The sequence below is a fragment of the Phasianus colchicus genome, chromosome 1, assembly GCF_987193195.1.
Source record: "Phasianus colchicus chromosome 1, bPhaCol1.hap1.1, whole genome shotgun sequence".
Lineage (NCBI taxonomy): Eukaryota > Metazoa > Chordata > Aves > Galliformes > Phasianidae > Phasianus > Phasianus colchicus.
This window is the reverse complement of record NC_143436.1, coordinates 91,576,326-91,592,164: the sequence shown is the minus strand read 5'-3', so window position 1 is coordinate 91,592,164 and position 15,839 is coordinate 91,576,326. Positions and strand designations below refer to the sequence as shown.

At 36.4% G+C, this 15,839-nt stretch overlaps 1 long non-coding RNA gene across 1 annotated transcript in view; it reads left to right on the top strand.

The window, feature by feature from the left end:
- Window positions 1-14,747, top strand: part of LOC149919849 (uncharacterized) — a 124,230-nt gene extending 109,483 nt beyond the window's left edge. The window contains exons 2-3 of the long non-coding RNA XR_016463718.1: window positions 8,583-8,637; window positions 14,299-14,747. This is a non-coding gene — a long non-coding RNA (uncharacterized LOC149919849). The remainder of the gene's footprint in view (window positions 1-8,582; window positions 8,638-14,298) is intronic.
- Window positions 14,748-15,839: the final 1,092 nt, after the last annotated feature.

The window sequence follows — 15,839 nt, the reverse complement described above, 5'->3', positions numbered from 1 at the left end:
TAGTTTAAGATACAGAGAATCCAAACATAATTTTAGAGCCATAAATATAGAAATTCCTTTTTATCAAGTGTATTCTAAGCCAATGTAGAGTTTTTTCACCCAAACACAAGTTATTCCCTGAGCTACTGAGCTACGCACAAGGACATGGAAGGCTAAAGGGGAACCCAAAAGCCGACATACTGATTTCTTTATGCCAGTACTTCAGGGGCACTTGACAAATAAATTATTGAGAACACGAACAATGGACAGGCAAATACTAGTTGTTTTCCAACAGCGACAGGTGCAAGAAGGCTTGAGGTAAGTATGCATTATGGACAAGGCTTATATTAGGCACTTAAAAACAGTGACTTAATTTAGGTCATTTATCATTCTCCTCAAAGCCCCTTTTCTACAATTGAATTCTGAAGTCCTTTGTTTGCTATTAGATTGTCACAGCTGCTCTAGGATCACTGAAAGATGTTTCACAGACAAAAGGAGCCCAACTAATTTCCACAGAAATGTAGTAACTGCAAGTCCCTCTCTGGCACTTCTGCCCATGGAGGTGGATTTGGCCACACAGGTGTCACCATGCTTGGCCAGCCATGGGCAGTTTGCATTGGAGCAAGTACCAGCGATGGCAAAACCTAAATTGATTCCACTCCTGGGACCCTTACAATGAAATCTGGAGAGCTGCAGGCCCTGAATTTTCAGCTGCCATTTCCTTTTGAATCAAGTGGGTAAGAAATCAGCTTAGATAATTATTGAGCAGTCTCAGCTGTCTTCTATGGACTAAAAATAAGACTTAGCAGTGTCAGAATTGTTCCCCATGCGGCACTTGTGCAAACTGCAGACTCATCTCACAAGCTAACAAACCATTCCTCTGAGACAGGAAACGCTGCTCATCAGCCTGCAGCTCTTCCATCTCCACAGCAATGTGCTGTTGTGCAAACCTGCAAGAAGTGAAAACAGAGAATACAATGAAGAAATTATTTCACTGTTCCAGTGACTAAATAACAGTGCTGAGAATTTGCCTCTTCCACGTGATGTTAGTAGCATTGAAAATTCTTAGGCAAAAGGATCTGTCTGTAAAGAACTGTAATTTTGGAGGTGGAGAAATGGTCATTTTGCTTATAAGAAGTAGAAGGCGATGGGAGCAATACATGCTTAAAACAAGCAAATGCAACACAGGTCAAACAGCTCTTGTAAAACCACTCATTAATGGGAATTCTAGACTGTGAGGCACCTAAAATTAGTTAAGTGCAGAATTAGCTCAGAACTGACAGATCAGCTCCATCTTGCACGACATCTATTTAGTTCCAATAAGTACTAGGGCAGAGACATTTAGCAGATATTGCAGTTCTCTATTTAGAAGGAACTAGGATGACATAATCATATCCTTTGAAGGCAATGAAGTACTTTCTAGTCCATTAGTAACTGAGAGCAATGTCATTAGACAATATCCAGTAGGGAATTAGATATTTTAAAAAGTTTAACTCCAGGACTGATGATAACTTTCACTGAAAACCCTAGAAGCTTTGTCTGAGGAGATCCCTGGCTTACTACTATTTCTAAAAATTGACTAAAAACAGAGATATTACAAAGGAAGGGAGTGAGTGCCTCAGAAAGACTCACAAGGTAATACAGGTAATATAAGACAGATAAATCAATTCAAGACAAAACAGTGGAAAATGTAACAAGAATTTGAACCAAGGATTTGAACTAAAGAAGTCATGTTTTTAAAGAATGTTATCTTGTGAAAAACAAGTAGTGCCCAATAATCACAATGTCATCTTTAATAAGATAACAAGTTTGGTCAATAAAAGTAACTGATCTGTAAAAATCAGGCGTTTGTTAGATTTTTGACCTTGCACTGCAGAACTCCCAATTAAAAGCACATAGCGACAAAGCACATGTTAAATGGATTCAGACCTGTCTACTTTCTCAAGTGCCAAAAAGAACATCAGTAATTAATCACTCCTGAACAGCTTGGGAATTTTTAGGACTTGTTTCTAGGCTGAATCTATTAAACTCGATTACCAATGGATTGGTTTAAATGTGATCACTGATGATAACATTTATAGACTATACCACACCTGGTGATCTGCATTCTTGACAAAGTCCTTTGAGAGTAAAGAAAAGGCTTAAAATATGTTGAAAACAGAGAAAGTTTTGAGAGATACAAAATTACTGTAGAGCTATTGGAAGTGCTGGATTGCAAGACAATTAAAGAGATCAACACGTTTATCTCTGCTAAAACTTAAAACTTAAAAGTAGACAATTAAAGAAACTTAACATTAAGGATTATTTAGTCCAGTTAACAATGACATAAAAGAAACAATAACTGGCAATTAAAAGAAATATAAAGCAACTAGATCCATGTACTTGAAAGTATATCATGTAAAACATCAGAATAGACCACTGAGAGAAACAGTGCGATAACCTCAAGTCACAAGTTCATACCTCTCTGCAAATTACGCTTTAGGCCAACACAAGTTGCAAAGCTCAACATGCAATTAACTGTGTCAAGCGTAATGGCCTGTGGCAAACAGGAGTTCAATCAAACTGATGTAGTAGTCCCTTCTGGATTAGAACTCTGGGAATTTAAATCTGGGCCTGAAAAAAAGTTAGGAAGAATAAAACACCTCCAAAACTACTTAAAACAGACTTACCTAATATCCTCACCACCACTGCATACTATAATCTGCCACTTGAAATTATTAACATCTCTAGAGTCCAGTTTGTTAAATAAGGGGGAAGAAGCACTGGCTGCGTGCCTAGAAACCCTCAGCTCTTCACAACAGCATCTCAGGCAATAATGCTTTTAGTTGTCACAGACTTTAACTGTAGCCTTTTCTTTAACCCCACTTTCCAGAGTTAAATAAGGATGACATTGATATTCAACAGAAAATTCAAATTTCCAGTCAGTACGATCTCTTGCAATAGCTGTCAGTTGTGGGTGAAGCAAGGAATTTATCCGGATCCTTATGAAGTCTTAAAACAATCATGAAAATCATTTCCTCTGCTTTCTAAACCCTCAAGGAACACTTTCACAAAAAGCACTTCCATATGGTGGTAGGTACAGGAGAAGACTCATTTGGCCCAATACTTCTTCTAACACAGATAGCATAAAGGCTCAAGATTATCGTTATTACATCTTGAAGATTAAGTTGTACCAAGGTACTGCTTTTCCCCTTTATGCTAGATACTCCCACTTCAGGAAATTTCCCAAGAATGGCCAGAAAAACAATATATTATTCATCAAGAATGAAGGTTTTCAACTCTTTTTGGTTGAGTGCTCATTGAAAAAAGAAGGGTTATTAAAAAGAGTTGTTTTCATTCTTCAGAAATGAGCGCAGAAAATCCACATTTATCTGCAGCAGGAGAAGAGAAAAAAAGAATGTACTTCAGTTAACACAATGCTGTGAGGTAGAGGTATAGAGGCTTTGACCCATCCAACATGAGACAAGAGTCACCTACTGGTCACCCTATACATTTATAACATTTCATCAAATCTGCATAGACACTAATTTCGCTAATAAATGAGGACTTCAAGGCATACAGTTCAGCATATGCAATATTTTTAAACTGTATATACAATTTATTCATGTCTCTAAATCAACACAGTGAAATCAGAAAATTGTGTAAAGTAAAAATCACAGTAAAATCAGGATTTTCTTTTTAGATGAAAATGTGGCCTAGTTTTCACCTAACGATCTCACCTAAAACAGTAGCCTTTGAGCAGTTGTATCAGACTGGTCATTTCAAACTGAAAATTGATGAAGAGTGATTTCATTCAAAGCCTTACATGTAGTATGAATCCATTTATGAGTGATGGAGAAAATGATGAAATTTTCATTCCTCATTTACTTAATCTCTAAATCCTATTCATTTCACAGCAGGAATAAAACCTTGGCTCCGCACAAATTATTTTGCATCCTGACATCAATCTAGTTGGGGTCAGCATGTTCAGCACTTTATCAGGTGCTATGCATTGAGGATACCCAGGCAGGTGGGAAGGAAATCAGATTTTCTAACAGCCAGATGGTTGATTTTGGCTCAGCTGGAATCCAGAACAGCCACAGGAGGAGATCTGGGGCAGCCCTGGAAGCATGGGTTGGTGAAATTAACCATATTTCAAGGGGCCCGAAATAAAGTAGGGGTTTTAGACTCTTTTTAGATAAGAATTACTGCCTCTTATAGCCTCTAATTCTGTGCTCTTAGCGGCTGGGAAAGGGAATCAAAATAAAAGAAGACACAACCCTCAAAGTCTCCATCTTAATTTATCATTCAAGGTACAGAGAATCTGTTAATCTCAAAGAATAAAATACAGAGTGATCGTGACAGTGAAACTAAACATGAAATGGATTTATAACCAGAAGAAAAAATATGTACATTTTTTGAACACTGTCTCATTTTTAAATACATCCGCTGCTCTGCAGCTGTTTTACACTTCATCTTCAGTTACTGCAAAATGATTTTCTCTTTTCTTCTAGCCCAACAAACTGAGAATGAAATAGATTTTTTTTAGAATTTAGTAGGGTAGAACTGTTACATAGAATCATAATATCATTAAGGTTGGAAAAAAACACTAAGATCACCCAGTCCAATCATCATGCCTATTAACCATATCACTCAGTGCCACATCCACATGGTTCTTGGACACCTCCAGGGACACTGGCTCCACCACCTCAATGGGCAGCCTGTTCCAATACCTCACCCTCTTTCAGAGAAGAAATTTTTCCTAATATGCAGCATGAACCTCCCTTGGCACAATTAAAGCCATTATTTTGTGACCAATTTACCTTGCGTCAGTTTACATGTAGATACAAGAACAAGTATAGACTGTGCCGAATATGAGAAGTCATCCTCAAAGCAGGGATTCTGATTGCTATTAAAAAAAGAATTCAAAATGAATGAGAACTGGCTCCATTTAAAGGTTTTAGTATTTATAAGACTGGAGAATGGATTCATCCTTCTGTATATATAAGCTTATTGCAGTTTATTGCATAATTTGTGACTGCAATTAATCAGGCTTCGAGACCCTGATTTCCTTTGTAAAGCAGAATACATTAAAATGGAATCACTGGGGAGAGGTAGGAAGAAGATCATCGTAAGATGATAATTTTTGCCTGACAGATTCTTCCAGCAAGTTGCATGAACCTGATCAGCATGGAGTGACTCATACAATTTGGCCAGCGGAGTTGCAAATAAAAGTACAGCAACATCTGGCTGATATTTAAATGTCAGCAGTGCATGCAAAGTAGGTGTGATCCCAGAGAACATTAAAACCAAGCAGTCTCAGGTATCTAATGTGATATCAAGGATTTGATGTTCGTACACTGGTTGAAAAGAGCAAGAGGGAGAGTTTAGTCTATCGTCTAAGAGTACTGATGCGCTAAATGCTGCCTGAAATTGACAATTATATCAACAAATGATTATCTGCTACAGCAAATCAATTTTGGGTGAAGGAGGAACACAATAATATAAAATTTTTGTGCTCAAGGAAGTTCATACAGACACTGAAGCTATCTCTGAGTAATTTTTTTTTTCCTTTTGTATGTATCCATTTCCAATCTATGGATTAGAGTAGACTATCCATTTAATCTATGGAACAATCAGTAAACTTGGATATTTACTGTGATAAAAATATGTCAAGAGTTTAATTTTCTCCTTCCTGAGAGGTTAGTGGAGTTTCTAACGACTACTATTTACCTTGATGATACTGAACTAATAATCAATTATTTCTGCAACATTTAAGGCATGAAAATTTATTTTCAGACAAAGCTAATATGCTTCTTGTGTTCACACAACTAAATTTCAGTAATATCCAGTTCCTGGTACAAACTGCCATCTTTCCTCCTTTTATTAGTTACCTCTGAAAGAGTAATCTATGCTATGATCATGAGAATGGGGAAAGTAGGATATCAGAGTTTTTATCATCAAACGTGGGCAGAACAAAGCAGCAGCCTACATTGTAAAATGCAGCTATTGAGCAAATGGATGAGCAGTGACTTGGGAAATCCAATATTTGAATGAAGTGATGTGAAATAGTAGGGTAGGTAAAGTAATACAGAAAAACCACAGATAGTGGTCTTGCTAAAATACTGAACAGAAAGAAAATTTATCTTGAAGAATTTTAAAGTAGAAATTTAGGCTCACACTAAACACATTTGCACAATCAGATTGCTAGAGTAGGACACAGAATCACAGAATCACAGAACTGCCAGGGTTGGAAGGGACCTCAAGGATCATGAATCTCCAACCCCCCTGCCACAGACAGGGCCACCAACTTTCCCACCTAATGCTAGACCAGGCTACCCAGGGCCCCATCCAATCTGGCCTTGAACACCTCCAGGGACAGGGCATCCACAACCTCTCTGGGCAGCCTGTTCCAGTACCTCACCACTCTCTCCGTAAAGAATTTCCCCCTGACGTCCAACCTAAATCTCCCTTCCCTCAACTTAACACCATTTCCCCTTGTCCTGCTGTCACTCACCCTTTCAAAGAGAACAAAAGACACAGTGCACTACGTGAGCAACAGAAAAATCTAATGCTAATTTATCATTCTAGACCATTTTTTCCAACCATTCCAGATACTGAAAATTTACTGGGACAAAAAAAAGCAAAACCACAGCAGGTCATCTAAGGGGATGATGAGACCGTGAAGCAATTGTGAGTTGCAATCAATACCAAAATGCGGGAAAAAATGCCCTGTGAATCATATCTTCTATGGTGACCCTCAGAAAAGACCATCAGCAGTATCAATTAAAGAAAGGGAAATGAAAACAAATAAGTGCATAACTGAAAGAACCAAGCCTAGTTTTTTATACTCCCTGCTATAAATTTGGAAGCAATTGCTGATTTCAGCAGAATAATCCCAATTTATACAAAGAATGAAACACAAAAATGAGCTATTATTTCTCTTTTGCTTCAAATGCATTTACATTAAAATGAATTGATTCAGCTAAACCTACAATAGTTTTATTAAAGATCTGGCAGAGAGGGAAAGTAGAAAGGATGAAAAAGTTGCAAGATTGTGTTTCAAAAGGTAACTCCATTAATTCAGTTAACAAGAATTTTGTATTTTAAGCTATTTATAGAACATATTGAGAATAATAAACTACTATGCTTGGGATACAACAGCCTTCTCTAAGGCTGAAGTTTCTAAACATGTCACAATATGAATGTTAAAATGACTTGCAGAAATATTTCAACCATGCACGTCTTTTTTTTTCCCCAAGTACTGGATACTCCTACACTGAACCTAGCAAACAAAACATAATAATACGTACATGGAGTGTGATACCATTGTGATATTTCTGATACAGACTTCTTTCAATTCAAGGAGGTAACAACAGTCCATTTTTGACTCTGAAGATATGTAGAAATAAGAGTTCTTTAATCGAGTGTCTACACATCTCCATGGCAGAAAAGTAATTCCAGACAGTTTATTTTCTATTTTTATTCCCTTAGCATGAGTACCGCTGCTGTAAAATACAAGATTGCAATTTAAAGGTATGTGATTGTCCTATACATCCAATTCAATTTCCAATTTGGTTTATTTTAAATCATTAAGTTTATCATAATTTTTTTCTTCCACAATCAAGCTGTGGTACACATGCCTAACAGCAGTGGGGATGGAAGGAAGGGAAGTCAACAAAAACTGCATACATTAAGTTTTTTACCTTTATTACACCTATCTGAGTAAGATTTTGAAACTACATCAGTACTAGGAGTTAAAAGAGGCAAGCAAAAAGAAGGAAGAGGGAAGACGATTAAGAATTTAATCAAATTTATATTCTTAAGCTGCAGTCTCCTCAATTTTTCAAGGTTTCAAAATAAAATACAGAAATGTTTTTTATACCTACTAAGCCCTCAGCAAGCGTCTTACTGAGACTAGGCACTCCAGCTCCTTTATTAGAGAACCTAATTAAATACTCTCTCCTTTTGATTACTTCCATTAAATTTGATTAGTGATGTTGAGCTGAAATTTTAGGATTTAGAGTGAGATTTATTGATGTCAAAAATTTATCTCTTTTATAATAACAATAAATTCTTCCATCAGTCCCATTATCTATACATAGGAAGTACAGACATGAATATGGAGACTGTATGACATATTTAGAATTTAAAAAAAGGAAAAAAAAAAGTGGAAAAAAAGCTATGTTTTCAAATATAATTCTTAACAATTTGGATATTTAGAATGATACATTGGGTCAGATGGATTGCTTGGTAGATATTACAAAAATTAAAAGTACTAAACGTTCATTCCAAAGACTAATGAGTGATTGAGGTTTTGCATTGTTTTGCATTCCATTTTGGAGTGGGTGTTTTCCTTTTTTTTTTTCCTGGAATTAAAAAAAAACAAAAAAACAAACAAACAAACAACAAAAAAAAACCATGCTATGAAAAGCAGCTCTAACTTATATTCTGTTACACATTTACTTATATTGTGATTAACATGAAGACACTTTAAAATTGATTTATTTCGTAAGATAAAAAATAAAAACAAACTTCTAGTAAGCATTATGCATTTCTACATGAATTAATCTACAGAAAAGAACACTTGAGACTGAAAGTTTTCTGTTCTCCTCTCACAACAGATGAGAAGTACTCCTTCACCCCATGTGAGGATGCAGCAAGACAGTTTTCCCAAAGGTAACATTACTGTGTTTTCAGAACTACACATTGTGCAGACTTTGTCAAGTTTTCATAGTAAACATGAGGTTTACACATATCATATTGATTTCCTATTCTCTTATCCTCTTACATCTTAAATCAGCATTTCCTCTAGAATGATGCAAGATATTCTGGGACTAATCTCTAAAGTTTCTCTAGTTTTGTCCCAAACTATACTTTTCTGATAGCAATTTGTCCTTACTGACAGGTTCCATTAAAAGCATGAGATTTAAAAGGATCTTGTCAAAAAACTCTCAGCTGAACTTATTTCTGAATCATGTTTATTTTCCCCTTGATATGGCCTTGCACCATGTGTTTTGGTGTATACTCATTTCTTCATCCTCTAGCAGTGAAGATTCCCATATTTTTTGTTAATCCCCCCGCTGTTTACACCTCCTTAGGTGATCGAATATTACTGCTCAGGGTCTTTTCGTCGTCTCTAGCCAATGACTCTTAGCACAGCTTTTCCACTACTTGGTGTTTTTTTTTTTAATGCTTCTAACATCTCCTCTATTTCCCCTAACAGGCCCCCAAAAAGCATCTTCTCTGGCCCCGCTGTTGCTGGAGGCCTTTCTCTGCTCACTTCCACTAAACACAATCCCATAGTGTAATTTCTTCTCTTTCCTCTTAGATTTACCCAACTCCCATTTATTACCACCTCATGCTTCTCAACAAAGCTAAATAAAACCTTTCTGTGCAGTGAGATCTTTCATTCCTGTTTTCATATTCTCACTTTAACAAATGATCTTTCTTATATCAATGTCCATGCTGCTCCAGTTCATACTGATACGCTTACTGCGTATTTTTAATTAAAATGTCTTTTATTATCCTAAAGCACAAAGAAAATACTTACTGTATTTGCATGAGTTATGTATTTTTAACACTTTTTCTCCAGCTTGTTTCTCCAACAGGACTCCCTAATGTTGGAGGATAGTGCATGTGACTCTCTGCTTCTTTGCATTTGGAGTTTGTCTTGGAAAATTTTTAGAATGAATGACCCTGAGTTTTTCCATAAAAAAAGCAACACATCACTGATCTTTCCCAATCTCTCTCTTTTCTATTCTCTGCAAGCTAGGCAGTTATATTCAAGGAACTACTCTGGAATCTGAAAAGCATTTCATTTGCAAAAAGCTGTTGAAATATCACAGAGAAAGATTGCTTCATTTCTCAAGAAAGAGTAGCTGATGTCTCATGGGTTGTTTTGGCAAAATCATCTACTTAGATTAATATCAGCTGCTTATTTCCTCCTTTTCTTCCCCAACTGACTACTTAGTACTAGGGATAGATGCATAAGAGAATTCTTGTTTTCTTGAAGGCTTCTCTGTTTCTGAAATTATATCTTGCCATTTGAGACCAATAAAACTAAAATTTTGTGTAAATTGCTCTTGGATTTGAAAATGACTGATTTTGCAAGGAAAGGATGTGACTTTATATGGTAAACAAACATCATTCATCCTGGTCTAATCTAAAATATAAAAAAGGCTTTAGAAAAGAAAAAAATACCCAAAGAAAGGAAAGCCAGGTGTCCGGTAATGGAAAGAAAAAAGAGAAGAGAAGAGAAGAGAAGAGAAGAGAAGAGAAGAGAAGAGAAGAGAAGAGAAGAGAAGAGAAGAGAAGAGAAGAGAAGAGAAGAGAAGAGAAGAGAAGAGAAGAGAAGAGAAGAGAAGAGAAGAGAAGAGAAGAGAAGAGAAGAGAAGAGAAGAGAAGAGAAGAGAAGAGAAGAGAAGAGAAGAGAAGAGAAGAGAAGAAAAGGAGAAGAGAAGAGAAGAGAAGAGAAGAGAAGAGAAGAGAAGAGAAGAGAAGAGAAGAGAAGAGAAGAAAAGAAAAGAAAAGGAGAAGAGAAGAGAAGAGAAGAGAAGAGAAGAGAAGAGAAGAGAAGAGAAGAGAAGAAAAGAAAAGAAAAGAAAAGAAAAGAAAAGGAGAAGAGAAGAGAAGAGAAGAGAAGAGAAGAGAAGAGAAGAGAAGAAAAGAAAAGAAAAGAAAAGAAAAGGAGAAGAGAAGAGAAGAGAAGAGAAGAGAAGAGACCACAAAATGTCAAATAAATTGCATGCAATGCAATTTGGTTTCAATTTACCAGTCACATTTGCTGAAGTCACTTAGGAATCTGTAGACAGTAGTTTGGTTACAGAGTTAAAGCTACACGCAACTTCATGAACATTTTTATTTGCTAAAGGTAGTCAGCTCAGGAGCCCTGAGCATGAAGACAATCCAGCTCCAAGCACCCTACAGCCATCTTATAGCTAAGTCCACACCATGTTCTCACTGCAGGAAATCCCATACCCCAGACATCAGAAGATTCACTGAAAGTGTATTGTTAAGCATCACATTCTGAAATGCATTTCAGCAATAAATCTATTTCACCTTTCCAGTGCAGTCACTGATTTAGTTTTGAGGAAGTGTGATAAATAATTTCTTCTGCATGCATAAATTCCAGACAAAATATTTAGATTTTCTCTTTAGTTTATTATGATCATTATAATTAATAACTAATTAAGCTTTCTGTGTCATTTTCTTTCTCATAACAATACATATAGTTACTATGACTTAGGATGAACTTTAGCTTAAGATATCAGTTGCACAGAGGTCAGAGTAATAAACTAAGCAATTCTTTATCTCTCTTACTGGGAATAAAATTTCTTGACCCCTTTCTTAAGTGTTAATTCTGGAAAATGAAATGGAGTGAGCAATGAAAATGTCCTTTCCTTGCCAAAGAAATAAATTTCCATGTACAATTTAGGGGTTTGTAGTATTTAACTACTATTTAACTACTAAAAGACAACACATTTGTCAAGCCATTCAAATTCCTTCAAGATGGTAATTCAAGATCTTTTCACTGTAAGTTTAAGACTCTTAGAATTTTAGTACGTCTATTATCTTGCTGTGAGTGACTCCACTTTAAGGAATATTTCAATTTTCTATTGTAAGACACTTTGCTTTTTGGCCAATGCAGATATGAATTCCCAGGGATGAACTAACTGTTGTGAGGAAATAGAAGAACGTATACTTCCATGGGCATCAGCTGTATTATTAGCTTCATCACTGGACAAATTAACATCCAAATAGTCCTGCTGAGAGGAATAATCAATTTCTTCCTCAGAAATTCTTTGCTTTACAGGCTCAGCAGCTGCACTGATTTCTGCGTTTGCCTCCTTAACAGCTGGAACAAAATCTGTTCCCGTTGTAGATTAAGGCTCACAGTTTATTCTCCAGTTTTTCCCTTACCCTCCTTTTGCTTCTCCATCTCTGTCCTGTTCTTCCGCTTTCATTCACCCCTTTGGAGTTAACTAGACTAAGCTCTACCAAGAGGCCAGAATAAAAGGCATCAGCATGCTAGCACACTAGACACTCGAAAAGTTTTGTCATGAGGAAGCTATTGCTACAAAGCAAACAGACGTACTGCCAACTTTTTAATCACATGAATAACTGATCAGATGGGATCCACCAGTAAAGACACAAAGAGTAGCTTCGTTACAATCAGAAAAAAAATCTTAATATTTAATGCAACACAAGGAATTGAAAGATCTTTCTCTTTTTGCTATCCATTTTCCTTAATTCACTGAAATGTTATTTATTTTGGTGAGTAAAAGTGATTTCTCACACAAAGGTGTGGAAGGAAAATTCTTCAACTAGGGAAGAAAAGAGATGGAAGAAAAATCCTCAGGGCATATGGCAGCCTGTCAACACATGAAATGAACAGCAATACAAAATGGACACATGGTCCTAATCCCTCCAGGCACACATACTGCATTAGTGAGGCAAAGTCTGACTGTCTCGTCATGCCAGGAAGGTTGTGAAAGCAAACTGGGACTAAACCCTCTGCTAAGAGTACTCACGCTAGTTAGATTTCAGTTTTGCACCTGCTATTTCCAGCCTCTGCTCCTCAACTACTGTCAGTACTTTCCTGAGAACGGGAAAAATTTGAAACCTTCATCATTGCTGCACAAGGTGTTTTGTCTTTTATCTACTTTGTTTTTGTTTGCCAGAGTCTGTTCTGCTGTCTGTCCTCTCCCCCTACTCAAAATACTCTGCCTTGAACTCCTGCTTCCTTGACCCATTCCTGGCCATAGGACACATCACCTAACATTTTTTTCTCCTTATCTTATCTGAATGATTGAATATAAAATTTACAAAATAAAAGCTGCCGGTCTTGAAAAAGTTTTGTCTTTCAAAAGTATTGACTTCCCACTTCTGGGAAAAAGCAAGTTATCTTCTATTTCTCATAGATGAGGCCCTCTGAAGCTTTCAGATAAAAACAAACAAACAAATAAAAATGCAAGAAAATTGATGGTCTCTGTAATTTCTAAAAGAAATTTGGATGGCAGTAAATCTTTTTCAACCCTAAATCTGATGCAATTATTTTCTAAAACCATGTTTTAGATTTTATAATTTTACATTTTCTTTCACTGAGAATACACAAACCTGTAACTGAATTAGAACCTTGAATTTTGCTGTACATAACAATTTTCCTAAGATGCCAATCTGCTTTACACATAACCAATTCCCCAAAACATACATAGAGCTTCTGATATACATTAGTTATCAAGATGTCCATGTTAAAAAGTCAAGAATAATGCAAGCGAACAGTAAGACCTCCTAAAGTCTGAAGTCCAGCTCCCACTTCTATGACTTTAAAGACATGATTGCCCCTTGCTATTTTCATGACTTTCAGAAATGCTGTGAGCTGAAGTGAACCACATCATGTTTCCTTTGGTTGGCTTCCTCAGGAAGAAGATAATACTATAATTATAAATTACAAAAGACACTCCTAGTTCAACAGTCTTCATTGATTTGATAAAGTGAACAATTGGAAAAGCAGCCTGTATTCAGATTTCCTTTGAATGGGAAATAGTAAAAATAGTAACTGACACATGTAAAAATATTTTAAAAAGTTAATTAGAAAAACTTGAACACCAAAGACAAAGTTGCCATAAAATTCAGTCAAGGAAATGGTAAATCACTGAAATGATCAAATAAAACGAGATGGACATTTCTGGCTGAGATTCTTACTGCTTAATGGTCTCACTCACTCCTGGTCAAAGAGGTTCCTGACAATGCATTTTCTGCAGTTTTATTCAGCCTACTTGGAAATGACATAATTGGTCAGTTACATAGAATCACCCAGTGCCCTGGCAGTAATGCTCACAAATAATATGCCATGGGCATCAGCATCACCATACTCAGCTTTTTATGCAAAATTGAGACAGGACAATGACAGCTACCTGCAAGTGACATAAGATCTAAGTAGTTTTCAAATAATGACCTTGTGTCTGCTAAAGTCTGAGGATTTGGTGTTTATTTAGTTGGTTAGTTTTATTGTATATTTACCTATTTTTAAACTCCTAGTAGTTCGTTTTACCTGTCAGACAAATCCAATGACTCAGCTCCCTTCCATATTCAATCTTTGAAATTAAAGATAATATAAGCTGTACTTTCTTTTGAAGAAAAACTTCAAAAACAAAATTATTTTTTTCCTAGATTTGCTGTTTCACATGATTTCATTGCTGTTTCACATAGTTTTTACTGTTATCAGATTTGCCCAACTTATTGTTTCACATAGCTCCTGTTGTAAGGCACTGAGGATAACATATTAAATAAACTGTTTGATTATTTAATCCTATTATATTCTCTGGTTTATTACAGTGACTGAGTTGCAGTGATGCTACCATTGTGGGGCCTTGCAGACCAGGGAAATCCCTCATTCAGAGCAAATAAAAAAGACTCACCTCTCTCACAAAACACCGAGTGGGACAAGACAACAGACACGTATTGTTTTTCTCCACCTTTTCTTCCTTCATGAAAAGAAGACAGTAGAAAGAAGAGTATGCTGCCTGTATTCATCTAAGTGCATACAGTCTTCAACATAGAGGAGAAAAAAAGCCCAGGGCTTCACTCCGGGCTAGCAGAGGTAGCTTCTGCTTAACTTCCAGAGGACCTTTCCCAGAGATCCTTAAGTAAGTCTTCTGTATCATATTGAGACCCTATGCACCTACTTTAGAGCTGAAGTGTAAGAGAAGACAGGTAGATGTGTCAGGAGGCCTAGGATATCTGGCCCCCAGCCCAGACATTTCTGAGAACACTTGATCAGTTACTGAGAGAGAAATTTTTATTTTATACTTCTTATCAGACAAAGTTTGATTGCTTTTCAATAGAGATTTAAGATGAGACTCATGCTTTACATCTTTGAAGGAGGGTAAGTCAGACTCATGATACATATCCCTTACACATTCCTGACAAATCACAAGTGATTTATTCAAATAAGATAGGTCATAAATGCATGCTTAAAAATAGCGGTACATTTTGAATCAGTCTCCTTCTTAAAACAGATGTGTTGTATGTGTATACTTACACTCATGTGTGTCCAACCTTTTGTCTTACCTTGGCACCATTGAGTGAATAGGAGTTGTCTTGGACTGCAGGTACATATGTTGCCTGGAAAATAATGCCTCCTATTTATTTCCGTGGAAACTTCAGCAGATAAAAAGAACATAGTAACATAATATGATAGAGCAAATTCTTAGTCATAAAACGCTATTTTTCCACATAGTCACCATCACTAGCTATGCATCTTCGCTAGCAATGAACAAGAGGCTGCATGCCATTCTCGTCTCCATCTTGTTTGATCTCCATCGATGTTCAGCAAGTGTCAGTGAATGTCAGTGGGTGCTATTTTTTCTGCATGAAGGAATTCAGTGACACACTTTTGCTTTGTGTGCACACTTTCCTGTCAGACACCATTCTGTCAGACTACCCCTCTGCTGTTCTGACATCCTCTACTGTCATACCACCAAAATCCACCTCTGAAACCATGGGCCAACATAATAAAACAGGAGATGCTATTTTCGGGACAGCCCTCATTGAAAAAAATGTAGTATTGTTAATCTATATAAATAATAAACATTTTAATTTTAATTTTGTTTTAAAAAAAGAGAGAGAGCAACAAAAACGTAAAACTAGTGGGATATCTGACCTTATTTTTGTTAAACTAATGCATCAGTCTCGTTCAATGGTGGTGGTTGCCATACTCAGTGAGCTGTCAAGGTTTTCGTCGGAGATTATTGATGAAATTTTACTCTTCCTGTGCTTCATCCTTGACAGTAAGTGTTCACAAATGTGTATACTGCAAAAAAATGATGACGCAAATAAGGTGTGGTTGTAAAGTGAAGGATATTTCTCTCTGGTAA